Raw genomic sequence first — 13723 nt, forward strand, 5'->3', positions numbered from 1 at the left:
AAGACACACCCGCGATTCTAAGACGCACCCCGTTTTTAGAGATGTTTATATGGCAAAAAAGTGTGTCTAAGAATTGAAGAAATACGGTAGGTTTGCCTCAGCACCTCCCACTCTCCTCTGCCTCCTCTCACTTTCTTTTGCATTATAAATGCTTGTGGCAGCTGAAGCAGGGCCTAGACATCACAAATCAAGCATGAGCTAAGTTGTGTGTGTATGAGTACATTTGGTGGCCAATTAGTATAGTGATGCTCAAAATTATTATTTCCACGTAACTTCTAGTTATAAGATCTGAAGCAAACCAAGAAAACATCCCCTCTTTGCTTCAATGTTAATCTCCATATTAACCCTTCCGACGCAACTGCCTCCGATCTCCTAGCTCTAATCTCTTTCTCTCTCTAGGACTGGAGGACTCCCCTACACGCATTTTGAAGATTCTAAAATGGCAGCTGGCTGGGGGGTGGAAGATGTAGTTCAACACATCTGGAGGACACTGAGGTATTGAAGGCAGTTTTGTAGCCATTCAAGGTCAGGGGGGGCAGGAATCAATAAGCTGCCAGGGTGAGTAAAGTCACCCTGGAGGCCAAAGGCAAATCATGACCTTTGGAACTGTCTGCATTCAGTCCCAGCAGCTCATCACACACAGGCACAAAGCTCAGAGAGTTCCTTGTTCTAGCTCTGCCAGTTCCTGACAGATCCCTTCCCTTGGATGTGTGGATATTTCACATGATAAGATGGGATGCACCAGATGACCAGTATATACTTGTATTGCACATTTGTGGAAAATCAGTATTTTCAATTGCATGGAGAACGTTTGTAGATACAGGAGGCTCTCCTCTTCAGAAAGTCATCCTCCACCCGTAGAGAAATGCACAAGGAGGGAGATGGGGCTGGCTTGTTTCCCCACCTCACATGGTTCTTCTATACACAAAAGGAACGCCAGAATAGGGCTTATGTTGCATTGTGCTCCAAGCCAACTCTTTATGGCAGTTCACTTGTTCTGTCAGATTCCAGCTCTAATATAATGGGAGTGCTGGAACGTGGCAAAAATAGAAACTACAGGAAAGGCCTGCCCTAAAGGGTTGCATTTCCCTGCCAACTTCAGAGTGCTGAGGGGCATAAACAGGGAAGTGGGCGTTCCTCATCCACCACTATCAAATCTATCAACTGCACCCTTCTTACAACTATCGCTCAAAAATCTTAACATATTATATGCAGGGATGCATGAGCATCCTTGCAGTTGTCCCCAAAGGGGCTCCGTCTTTTGTGAGTGCTCCATGTGAATGCTCACAAAGCATCTGGCGTCCTCTTCTTCTTCTGCACGCCTGCAAGGCCCACAATCTTCCTGAGGGCAGAAGAAGAGAGAGCTGGCAAAGGCGGTAGGAGGCACCCAACTTCTCAGAACAGCTTTCTTTCCCTGGGTGGGCAAATGGTGTTCTTTGCCAGGGACTTGGAGCATCTGGTGCTGTGCTCCAGGTAAGGTTTATTGGCCTTTGGAGGGGGGGGGGGTGTCCTTGCATTTGGAAGGGAAGCAGAGTGCTGCAAGCAAGGATATTTGAACAAGTGGACATTCAAATATGAATGGCCATTCAAACAAGGGCACTCTTATGTGAAAGCTGCAGTTTCCAAAATGCCCTGGATTAACCTTTAAGTAATATAAGCACGTGCTAGGGGCACCAAGGGAAGGGGGGCACCATAGAGTACTGGTACCATAGCTGTAGCCATCTAAATTTTTACATTTGCATTTTCCCCCTCACAACAATTTTATTTTAAAAAATGCATAAAACAGTGATGAAAATTTGTATTTTTTTTCTGTTGCTCTAGTTATAAGTAAGTAATTGGTTTATAGTGCTTGCTGCTATTTAGTGTTAAATAAATATAATAAAAACAGTTTATATTTAATATAGTTGTGTGTTCTGGCGTGGGGGATGGCTTTGAAGAAAACTGAGTTTTTAATGTCTTATTTCACCTGCAACACTTATTGAGTCTTAATGTCTTGCCGGCTAAGCAATGGAAGGGCCAAGGGGGCACCATTATTGGGCTGTGCTTCGGGCATCAGCTGGCCTTAATCTGGCCCTGTCGAGATACCCCAACCTATGTCTCACATGGATGAAACCAGCTCGAAGGTAATACGCTGTTGTTTCCCTAATTTTAGAAAAAAGAAAAACAGGTTTTCATAATCCAAAATTTATTAACGTTTTACTTTGTTATAAATGCAACTCCACTTTCTACTCGCCAAACCCCAATAGAGTAAGAATAGAAAATAGCATATCATTGTTAACAAATAAAGCACAACTACGGCCACTGATGATTACAGATATTACCTGTGTGAGACACATTGGCTTGCATGCATGTGCAAGAACTGTTTATACGTGTAGCTAAAATGTTGGTTACTGCAAGCATATTCGACTAAGAAATCCTTGGCCAACAAATACATTGTACATTGATGGTGCATGTACACTGATGGTGCTATATAAATAAATGATAATAATAAATAGCATTTGCTAGTCCTGCTTCAGCTGTTGCACTTTCAGGATGAAAATACATGCAGAATTTTCATTCTGCAGGGACACTTCCATCGAAGAACATAATATGGTATCACATTGGCGACTTTGAACTTGCTTCTGGCAAGTTCAAAAATGTTTTGACAGTTGATGAGCAACTTTGCCCGTTATTCTTATGAGGTCCTTTCCCATTGCAAGTTCAAAGTCTGCCTTGTCATTCTGCATTCAATTCTTTGTCTACTTGTTCCTCTTCTACATGTTGGTCTTCAAGTTAATAGATTGTCCCTAGAACTGAAGTTTTGATATAAAACCAAGGATGGCTATTTCATTTCATTCAGAAATATAAATCCAATAGGTTGAAATGCTGAATTCTGATTTTGCACCGGGCTGCCATATGTTGTTTTTGATTTGTATTTCTATCAGTATCAACCCGAGCATCCTCATATACACACATATACCAGCCATGTACATGATTTATAGCAAGTCAGTCAAGGCAAAGCCTATAGCTTCCCTTCACAATTTGATGTTATCAGATTACTTCAGAAGCTGGCAGCAGCAACCATAAGTAACAAGCTGTCATTGTAAATAAATCACTCCCTCAGAAATAACATTTAAAAAATATAGATTAGTATGATCCAAGGACTATTTTAACACCTCTTTCTTTCACTTTCTCACACACTCTCTCTCTTTTTGCTCTGAGACACAACACAAAATGTGTGTGTGTGTGTGTATGTGTGTATTAAATTTATGGCTGTGTAATATGAGTGTAAGACTTTTTATGATTTGCCTTTTTCCCCCTTTTCAATATAGCGTTTTGCTGTTTTTAGAACGTATGTTTTTTACCTTTTCCTTTATCCTGCTTTATGGAAAGGCAGTATACAATTTTTTAATAATAATAATAATTATTATTATTATTATTATTATTTCTTACCCACCTCTCCATCCTGATCGTGGATGGGGAACAACAATAAGTATAAAATACATAAAATATTGATTAAAAACATAGTATACATTGTTAAAACTTCCTAAAAACATACTAAAAGCATCCTAAAATTCCACTGGATAGGCCTGCCGGAAGAGATCAGTCTTTATAGCTTTCTTAAATGCTAAAAGACTGTTAAGTTGACAGATCTCCTCCGGCAGGCTACTCCACATTTATTTTAAAAATAAATTCCATACATACACGCATACACACTTACTTAATTTGGCTATAATCAAGAGCTCATGCATCCCTGCATATAAGATGTTAAGATTTTTGAGGTATAGCTGTGAAGAGTGCAGTGAATAGATTTGTCTGGTTAGATGAGGAAGGGACAATTCTCTCTCCTGCCCCTCAAGCTCAAGAGCTTTCACTATTAGCTCTACCCTTATGTTCCTCAGGCTACACTTGAGGCAATAGGTATCGCAGGGTTCTGGCCGCTGTACAGCACCATGTACATTGATGGTGCTATATAAATAAATAATAATAATAATAATCAATGAACAAGGAGCCACCTGCAACCCGTCTCAGACTTTGAGCCTCAGGGGGACCTCATAATCGACCATCAGGCCTGAAGCACCCAAATCATACTTTTGTTGCAAGCAAAAGCTTCCAGCTACGGAACTAGTATAATGACCAAAAAAGGCATTTAAAAAAGTTACACACTACCCATACCATTCCCTACACAACATAATTCCTTCACCAGTATTTCTATAGACAAGACAATCCTTTTAGGAGATACTAATCAGCAATGGAATGTGGGACTGATAAAGAAAATTTTAATCAAAGACTTCCTTATTACAACTTCTATGGAAAGGAAAACACTCCAAAAATCTATACTGAAAAATAAAGGCAAGAAAATGTTACCCTATAAGAACAGAAAGCATTGGGTGGATGGAAGGAGGCAGGCGGGAATCCAATAGAGTATAAACATTATCATGCTGTCTCACTATATGTCAACTATAATGTAATCAAATCAGCCCATATAATATAATTTAATAGAAAACAATCATTGGACCATTAGAGCTGGGCTAAAACAATGGATAAGAAGCATGTACTCTGAGTCAGTAAGTTTCCACTTCAAATCTCACTTCAGTCATGCAGTCACTGGAAGGCCTTAGCTAGACCTAAGGTTTATCCCAGGATCGTCCCGGAGTCATCCCTGTTCATGTAAATAACACACAGGGGATCCCAGGAGCAGGCAAGGACGATCCTGGGACGATCCCGGGATAAACCTTAGGTCTAGCTAAGGCCGATGACTCTAGATGAGCCATACTGCTTTAGCCTCAGTTCTCTACCTGTAATATATAGCAGTAGTAATACTAACCAAGCTTGTGGATGTGGTCACCTGCAGCCCCAGGTGCATATTTTGCACAATAATTAGAAGGTTAGTGTTTTTCCTACCTTAGTCATTTCAGCATATTGTCATTGATATCTCAGTAAATAATCTCCCCCAAGAACAGTCATAAACAATTTGTTCTCTGTAGAAAACCAGTCAGGATAACATGTGACCCCAAGAAATGTATGTATCTTTCCATACGACATTATAACTTACTACAAGCCTATGTCAATAATTGGAGTTGTTATTCCAACACATTTTTGCTTATAAGACTTCCCTGGACATTTATTTATTGCATTTTTATACCGCCCAATAGCCAAAGCTATTTGGGTTGAGACAACTTTAGGGTCAAGGTTCATTTAGATTTGTTCGGTTATCCAACAAATTGATGGGCATCTACACAACCTGCTATTGCAAGGTATTTGTAAAATAGTATTTTTCCAGAATGCAGTCATATCACCTTGGCAAGAAATTACATGCTTCATCCCTGGATGACCTTCACCAAGAAGTCACATGCCTCATTCCTACATCATTTTTGTATTGCTTCACATGCCTCACCACTGCAAACAAATGTAGACTTATATTTATTAGAAGGTAGAAGCTGCAGAAAAACAAAAGGACTGGAGAGCTGCTGACCCTATGGAGTCCGCTTCAATGCTAAGGATTTCATTCTCCTACCCCTGATATGATTTCTCTCAATCAGCCCCTGTATGTGTGGGGTTTCAAGTTGAGGGGGCTTCAATGTAATGCTAGCTTCATGTTCAAAAGTGTTGGGGGGCTGATGACTCCTGGCCTCCTACCAGGAATAGGGTGGGAATGGTGGCTTCTTTGTCAAGGGAAACAACGTGATTTAATGGGATACAAAATTACCCTATAACAAGAACCATTATCTTTTTATACCCTACAGAATTTATTATTATTATTATTATTATTATTATTATTATTATTATTATTATTATCATCATCATCATAGAATAGTAGAGTTAGAAGGGGCCTAAAAGGCCATCAAGTTCAACCCCCTGCTCAATGCAGGAATCCACCCTACAGCATACTTGACAGATGGTTGTCCAACTGCCTCTTGAAGGCCTCTAGTGTGGGAGATACCACAACCTCCCTAGGTAACTGGTTCCATTGTCGTACTGCTCTAACAGTCAGGAAGTTTTTCCTGATGTCCAGCTGGAATCTGACTTCCTGTCACTTGAGCCCGTTATTCCGTGTTCTGCACTCTGGGATGATCGAGAAGAGATCCTGGCCCTCCTCTGTGTGACAACCTTTTTAGCATTTGAAGAGTGCTATCATGTCTCCCCTCAATCTTCTCTTCTCCAGGCTAAACATGCCCAGTTGTTTCAGTCTCTCTTCATAGGGCTTTGTTTTTATTATTATTTATTGCATTTGTATACCGCCCCATAGCTGAAGCTTTCTGGGCAGTTTACATAAGATTAAGACACTTAAAAACAATATACAAAAATTAAAAACCACAAGAACATACAATATACACCTATATTTAAAACCGCTATAACAACTTTAAAAAGCTATGAGCCTGAGATAATGTATGTAAGGTCCTTCAACTACTTGAGTAAAGCACTATAAATCATGTGTAGCCAAATAGCAGCATAGTTGGCCCAAGTGGCAAGGAAGGGGTAGGAAGACGCACTCCTGGGCTGGAACAGGAGGGCTACTGGGTCTATTAATGGTGTATTCTTTGAAGATTGTTCAGAAATTGCACTTTAAAATGAAGGGGCCAAGCTACTAACTCAGCTTGGTTGGTTCTTGGTGATGCTAAAACTGAACTCACTTCTCATCCATTACTGAGCAAAATTCAAAATTCTGTTGCGTACCTTTAAATTCCTATGTAGCCCACACCAACCTGCCCCACACTAAGGGCATAGCTAGACGAGGGGGGTGGAGGGCGACGATCTTGTGATTTTATGATCGCGAGATTGTCACCCTCATCTAAATGCAGCGCGCGATATCGTGGCCGCCATTTTGAATTTATTTTTCTGAAAGGAAAAGGAGTGCATAAGTGCTCCACTGAAATCGTAAGGTTTTTTTTTTTAAAAAAAAAAACACCTCGCTCTCCCCCCACCCCACCCCCAATGGGCACAGAGCTCTTGAGGAACTCCGGGCCCCAGGACTGGCTCCTTGCATTACTCGCAAGGAGTCAGGAAAAAGCCGTGACTGCAGACCACACGTTCTGCGGTGTCATGATCATCCCGAGACCACAGAAAACTCAAAATTAATGGGTAGGGCGATATCCCAGGGAAAGGGAGGAATCGTCCCTCTCTGCTCCTGGGATGCCCTGTACATCATGTGGACGCACAGGGACGATCCCGGGATGATCCCCGGGATATCGCCCCGTGTAGCCATGCCCCAAGATCATCTTCCGAGGCACTCCCGACATCTAATGAGACGTGTGGCAACTGAGGAGTTGTGGATCCCCAGTTATGGAATTATCTTCCCAGACCGGTATTTTTAGTTAATTACCTTTTGTGTGTGTGAGAGAGACAGGCATAGACTTTTTTTTACCCTTCCAGTTCTTTTAATTCAATGTGTGTGTGTGTGTGTGTGTGTGTGTGAACCACCTTGAAAATATTTATTAAAGGGGACTATACAATTCAATATATAAAATGATTCATTCAGTTACGTTATGCTGTCACTTGGCTCAGTTGAATAGAAGCAAAACTAATTCAGAGAGAGATGCTATCTAATTAATGCATTAAACTGTTTTCAAATTGGTAGATTAGGACATACAAGTTAGTTGTAGCTTGATTTAAAGTTGGTCAAACTATATATTTTTCTTTTCTTTTCTTTTTAACTAGGAAGACAAGAGAGCAAAAGAATGAGAAAAAGTGAGAGCGCGTTTACAGTATACATTTATACCTTTTCTAGATGGCTAATAGAGTTCTCTAGCACCCACTGCTTCAACACACAGAGCGCTACAGTTCCCAGAATATAGTGCAATGTGGATATGCCCTATGAAAGATAGTGGGGGAGACAGTGGCCTCAGCTTGACCTAGTGGTCTAGCGGGATGGAGGGGTGAAGATCTCACGACATTTTTATTGCAAGATCTCCCCCTCTGTTTACACGCAGCGCCCGACAACATCAGAGGGTGAGGACATCATAGCCGCCATTTTTTATTTTTCTTAAAGAAGAAGAGCGCACGAACGCTCGTGTGCAGAAAGGTAGTTTTTTTTTAATTTAAACTTCATTTCCCCCTCACCCCACCCCACCCCCGATGGGCACAGAGCTCCTGAAAAGTTCTGTGCTCAGTGTGCGGGTTCTGGCTCCTCGTGAGGAACCACGAGGAACCGGGACAACCCACAATGCCCGCCTACACGTTACACAATCTTGGGACCATCCCGAGACCACAGAAAAAGCTGGCTCAAAGGTGAGGGCGAGATCCCGGGGCAAGGAAGGGATCATCCCTCCCTTATCCCGGGATCCCCGGTGCGTCAAATCACCCTGGGATTTCGCCCCGTCTAGCTAAGGCCAGTGTGTGTGTGACACAGAGAGAGGGAGGTTTGTTTCCTTTTTAAAGAAAACGTCAGATCTCATGTTGTAATTAAAGGTGAACCCTGGGTAAGAAAAGACTGGAGACAACTGGCTAAAGTAGCATATTACTCGGCCTTAACTTGTGGCATGCTTGCTAACTAGGTTGCCTAAAAGCGGCATAAATATTAAGTGTTATTTATTTACTCCGAAAATTCCACATGATGAGAAATCATCTTTGTAAGCCCACTAAATGCTGATCAGTTAGGTTGCCATTTTTCCAAACACATTGGCTTCCACAGCAGTTACTGGTTCACCACATTACAGCAATTAATGTTCAACTACAAAAAGAAAATCTCAGGGTGGGGGAAGGAGAATCTATATAATGCTTATGAGTACGTGGCAATTCTTCTTGTTCATTTCCAGAAGCTTGTCCACTGGGTCATCTTATGTTCAACATCCTGTATGTTTGCCAAGGGATGATTAAGATGATGGATTTGGCCTGTATAAAGAACTCTATATAATTATTATCTTTCGTAATACAATTTCCCTTCCCAATGACAGTTCCTCTCTCAGTAGGGGCTTTGGTCATGAGAAATGGGTATGTTACCCTGTGCCACAGAAATCTTAGAGGCCTGGTGTTAAAGCTACTCAAGCATAACAAGAGATATCCCAGCATGCTCGCTGATTAGCTAGCTTCCATAACCATAAAGTCAACAATAATCTACCTACATGCCCTTTCTGCAGGTGGTTGACCTATAAATGTTAAATAAGTCAGTGGCAGTTCAGCATAAATTACTTTGGAAAATATTATGCGTAAACATTAATGCTGCAACATGCCCTTAAATATACCAAAGGGACTTTGTAGTCTGCAAAAATAATCTGTTACCTGATTTCACTGAGTTTTCCTCACTGCAGTTGTTGTTCTCATAGGCATTTAAAAGAATTCAGCAATTTCCTTGGTAGTTACATGAACAGGAAAGCAAACTGCAGTGCTAGCCCAAAACATGATGGAACCTTCAGCAAAAATCCCCTCACAACTTCCTTCCACTAATTTACATGAGGCACAATCCAGTGAAAAGTTCTATTACATAAGCTTAATTGAAATGAAATGGAAGCTACAAGTAAACACTACCACTCATGCAGGAGATGTTCCAATGGTTTGTGTCCCATCAGTCAGGTTTATGCCTCCCTCTCTACTAGCCTTAAGCCACCTACAGTCTGCCAACTTTGGAGGGTGAGGTTGCCTCATGACTGGACCATCTCTGAAGAAATGCGGCCAAAGAATTAAGCGTCAAAGGACTTCCTTTCTATCAGAGCTATTGTGCATAGCCTATTAATGGAAGCGCAGTCAGGTGCCACAGCTGTATCCTTCACAAGAAAAAGCACATAGTGGATACACGAAAAAGGATGGATGGTTACAGCAATACAAGAAAGCATACAAATCTTTTCAAAAAGAATGTTAAAGCATCATCGTTAGAGAAGTAGGTTGGAAAATGTGGCGTTCCTAAAGGGAGTTGTTCCGAAACTGGTCTGAGAAAGAAGCAGGTCGGCAATCATAGCCTTTTAAATAAAAACATTTTAGTATTTTGCTATTTTTAACACTTTTGTTTGTTTTTACTGTTTTAAGTCGTTTTACATCGCATTGATAGCTTTTTAGCAAAGAAGGTGGCAGATGACGACGATGGTGTCAAATGTGACGTCACAGCTGAAGCGTCGCTGAACTGTTGGGCTTAGATCAGGGAGAGTCAAATTCAAATCACCCATCAGCCATGAAAATAAATGGGTGATGTTGAGCCACTTACTCTCTCAGCTAGCTTTACCTACCTCACAGGACTGAGGTAGGAAATCAGGGGATCATGTTCAGTACTCTGAGCTCCTTGGAGGAAAGCTGGCATATAAATGTAATGAAAGAGAATACTAGCCAACGTGTTCTAGGCATTTTAAGCATAGCTTTTCTATGAAGGGATAAGTTAGATTTGCCCTTTTGGTGCCATGGCTGAAGACACGTTCATTTCTGCAGCACTGCTTATCTGCATATATTTCAAATGGAGAGTTTGCCTTCTACCTCCGTGACGACTCTTTTCCCTGCCCTCCTGCCCTCACCACATATTCACATAGCTTCCAGCTTTGAACCTTGTTATTTTCTGCATGGTTTGTTTGTTTGTCTATTGTTTAAGCATAGTAGTATGGCATTGAACTATGGTAGTACAAAAAAAGGCCCTGGCTGAGATCAGTACAAAATAACAAGAGGTTGTTGTTGTTTTTTGTTGTTTTTAAAAGCAGTTTGATGCTGCTTTAGAGATTTAAATGTAGAAAGAGACTGGGAGAAATGGTCCTAAACAGAGAGCTAGCAAGAAAATGGGGGGTGGACATGTAGTTATTATACTGTTATACATTTCATCGCATGGTGATTGCAACCACACTTGAAATATGCATAAAGAGGCATATCTCAGGGTTTGTTTGCTAGTAGCCTCAGGCTACCAGAACACTATGCAGTATTTCCATAAAATCTCAAACCGTACTCATGCTCTTATGTTTCTCCCCCCGCAACTTAAATTGCATTTCCTAATATTACCTCTTTCCATCATTGGCTTGAGGCTACTGTTTAAATGCATGTCAATATAAATATTGCTGAAAAGGTACCATTCATAAAATTAATCTGTCTTCCAATACTCCATGTAGACACTGAAGTAGCAGTAAATAGCTAAGCATAAACTACTATTACCCTGTACATATTTATTGTATTTCCAAAGCTTGAAAACAGTTAGGAAAAATGGAAAAGTTACTTTTTTCCTCTTCACTCTACACAAATTTGTTAATGGGTAGCATAATGGTAAGCCATGTTTGCTGGCATTCTGTAAAACATCTTACAAATTGCCTTTGCAAGGCATTATAGGTTGTCAGACTAATGTAGTTGAAGATAATTTGGCCTTTCAGAGAATTGAACCTCACAGCACGATTATATTCCAGCACCAAGTGGAGTGTCACAATTATTCTTTCATGCTGAATTACCATATAATGTCATAAGCCTACCTGTCATAAGTCCTACAGCCTAGCTTCAATTTTTTCCCCCTAAATCTATGGTTCGTGGCCATATATATATATATATATATATATATATATATATATATATCAACTAATGGAAATCTGATTGTTTTTACCAACAATAAATTTCATAGCAAATCAAAGGATATGCTTGGGCAAACAAGCCGATACTCAAGGTTAAAAAATACACAAATAATAAATTGCTGGTATGTCATGTTCAATTTTTATTACTGCATTACACTGCAATAACCATAACAGGATCTAAATTTGTTGTCAGAACATTAAACAAACCCCCATACTTCACAAAGGCATCCTGCCTCAGTAATTTACACAAAGGAAACAACTATCAAATTTTCCACTGTCCCGCTACCGTACCCATACATCAGTGCAGTTTATGTATTTAGACAATTTTTTGAATAAATTACTTCCATCCTGGCTGCTGCTGCCACTTCTGTTAAAAGTCAAATCAGTTTTAATTGTATTTTTTTGTCTATACAGAGCCACCGTTTTGGGGCACTCCTTCCCGCCCTTACATCTGGAGCAGCAGAACAAACTATGAACATATTTAGACCATTCAAAGACTGGTAAGCAAAGGCGCAATTCAAAACCAGGGGGAACAGGGAGCGACACACAGACCATCTGTTTTCCTTTGTCTTTATTAGCCTCTGTCCTATGGGTTTTGAAGCTAAGGAACAAGTTAACTAAAAGACAATGCAACATGCACAAATTAGGATAAGAACACACTTTGTACTCTTCTTAGTTTCTTTGTACCCTTAAGTTTCCCAGAGACTGAGGGTAGAACTCTACATTGCTGGAGAAGGGGGCCTACACCAAGAATGACACCCCATATTTTCACACTTGATTTAACTTGTGATATTATGACATCATAATATTGTAACATTTAACTTGTGATATTATGACATCATAGTATTCCTGTCACTACCACCCAGCTGTGACAGGTAGTGTTGTGGAGTGCAGCAGGGAAACACAACGCATCATAATATCATGGATTAAATGTTACTACACATTATACGGGAATGTGACAAAATGGTATTTTATTTTGTTGGTTAGATGTATGTTGGAATGTTGGGTTGCAGGATTGATTAACTTTAACAAATCCTTTCTCCTACAGGCAATGTTAAGTTGGTGGGAGGAGAGGAATTACAAAGTTTAGCTTTTTGAATGGTATCTCGTGATTGGCTGTTCTGTTTTCCATTGGGGGAGAGGGAGAGGGAATAACTGTCCCTCGGTTTTATTTGGTGAGTTAGTGGCTTTCAGAGGGGTAGGATCAGGGAATCTGGAACCTAGATTTGGGGGGTCATTAGATTTCCCTGGGAGATAGAGGGGGGAATATTTATTTACATTTTAAAATCTGATTATTAGGTAAGGAAATACTAAAAACTTAAAGCATTCACTTAACACACTGAAATCTAAGTTGTACTGAAACATTTTAATCCTTGTAAATAAAGTTTTAATTTTGTTTTGTTCTTTTAAACCACACTATTCTCGGTGTTGTTTGCGATCGATAAAGGACTAAATGAAACCACAAAGGAATTAAGTGAAAGGTTGTAAAGATTCACCCATACAGGCAGGATCTACACCAGTGGTTCCCAAACTTTTTCAGGTCACCGCCCCCTTGGTTCCACAAACTCATGACCAGCGCCCCCTACCCTATAAAAACCATTATTCAGAATAGCAGTTTTCAATGACCCACTAAGGAAGATAATAACAATAAAATCCAAAACAGTAACAATTGAATACTTTATTCAAAATCCAATTGGTATGCTCCGCCATGCTGGCTGCAAACAGAGGCATTCGCTCTCTTTTCCCTCCATCCCTCGGCAAGCCTGGGGCGGGTGCTTCCCATTTAGAGGGGATTCTAGGAGTTGAAGGACTTTTTTCTGTCTAAACATGCATAAAATTGTGCCTTTAACTTATCATGTCACACTAGCATGAATACAGGAATCAAATAGGATTTCCTTCTTCAGTGGAACACACTTACTTAGGAGTAAGCACCATTTTGTTATAGGAAAAAATAAGGTATTTTAATTAAAATTTAAAAATAATTATCTGCCACCTGGTACAGAGTTTTCCTATGGAAAACCTGGCTGGGACTGAAGTAGAGGGGCACTAATTTTACTGTACTTATTGTCTTTAAACATGGTTAAATATCCCACAGTTGAACTGTAGAAATAGAATAGCAAGAGAAATAGCAACATTTCTCTTGTCTTTTCTTCACCCTCTCTTCATTTTCAGGCTGAATCCTATGCACTTTTACCTCAGAGTAAGTTCTATTCATCTCAGTGGGGCTTACTTCTGAGTAGACATACTTAGGATTGTGCTGCAGCTCTGTTTTTATGGTGACA

The 13723-nt window shown here is 40.3% G+C and overlaps 1 protein-coding gene across 1 annotated transcript in view; it reads right to left on the bottom strand.

The window, feature by feature from the left end:
- The window catches only part of LRMDA (leucine rich melanocyte differentiation associated), a 1143906-nt gene that overhangs the window by 849783 nt on the left and 280400 nt on the right, over window positions 1–13723 (bottom strand). The window lies entirely within an intron of this gene.

Source organism: Elgaria multicarinata, chromosome 8, assembly GCF_023053635.1.
Source record: "Elgaria multicarinata webbii isolate HBS135686 ecotype San Diego chromosome 8, rElgMul1.1.pri, whole genome shotgun sequence".
In the NCBI taxonomy this organism is placed as follows: domain Eukaryota; kingdom Metazoa; phylum Chordata; class Lepidosauria; order Squamata; family Anguidae; genus Elgaria; species Elgaria multicarinata.